Here is a 1,150-nt window from a genome sequence, read left to right as displayed (position 1 = left end):
TGGATTAATTGTAAAGGTTTGATAGAACTGGCTGGAAGACCTGCCAAGAGAGCATTGCAATAGTCCAGCCTGGACAGAACAAGAGCTTGAACAAGAAGTTGTGAAGCATGTTCCGAATGAAAGGGCCTGATCTTCTTGATGTTGAATAAAGCTAATTTGCAGGACCGGGTAGTTTTAGCAATGTGGTCTGAGAAAGTCATCTGATCATCAATCACAGTGGAGTTATACGAGCCTGTCTAAATGCTGAGGGAAAAACACCAGTGTGAGGGGATGTGTTAATGATGTGAGTGCAGGTGCAACTGCAGGAGAAATGACTTGAAGGAGATGAGATGGAACAGGATCAAGCGGACCAGTAGTAGGATTATGAGTTTGGAGACTTAACAAATATGAATAAACACTTCACTGTACTGCTTATTGTTAGTAACTCTTGTAAATAATGGAATCTTAATGTAAAGTGTTACCGTATATGAATTTTCAGTGTTTGCTTGAGGAGTGAAAAACATAACATAGGAAATGGGACAAAATACTTTATCAGTCCTGTAGTAATCAAAGAAATTAAAAGTTCTCTCAGCGTTACAGAAATAAGAACGAAAGTAAGCAAACAAACTTGTCTACTTGCCCTATGTCTTGCTAGAGGCGAAGAGGACTAACTAACTAACTAAGCAAACAAAGCCTAAAATCAACAATAATATCAACATTCTGTTGATTAGTGGTAATTATTCCTTTAAATAAGGGATGTTCAAAAAGTACAGTATATTACACCATCACAGTAGTCTTGTTTGCTGATGACGAAAAATAAACATGAAAGAACAAATGTAAAATGACAGATCAAATAATGTTATTATATGCCTATTCAAAATGATTTTCATTGCTAAAGTACATTCTTACCTGGCTCAGTGAATTAGATTTGGCACATATCAACAAGTAATTTTCCTGGCAGATTTATCACAACAAATTATTCTTAAAGGGTTAGTCCAGCCAAAACAAAAATCATGTATTTAAACTCACCTTCACACCATTCCAAATCTATATGACTTACTTTCTTTTACAGAACACAAAAGAAGAACAATGGGGTCCAAACAACTTTCATGAGCAGACAAAAAACACAGAAGAAAAAGCAGTACTGGTTTGGAATGACATACAGGTGAGT

Source organism: Sinocyclocheilus rhinocerous, unplaced genomic scaffold (assembly GCF_001515625.1).
Source record: "Sinocyclocheilus rhinocerous isolate Xijiao unplaced genomic scaffold, SAMN03320098_v1.1 scaffold53, whole genome shotgun sequence".
NCBI classification, from domain to species: domain Eukaryota; kingdom Metazoa; phylum Chordata; class Actinopteri; order Cypriniformes; family Cyprinidae; genus Sinocyclocheilus; species Sinocyclocheilus rhinocerous.
This window is presented reverse-complemented; position numbering follows the sequence as displayed.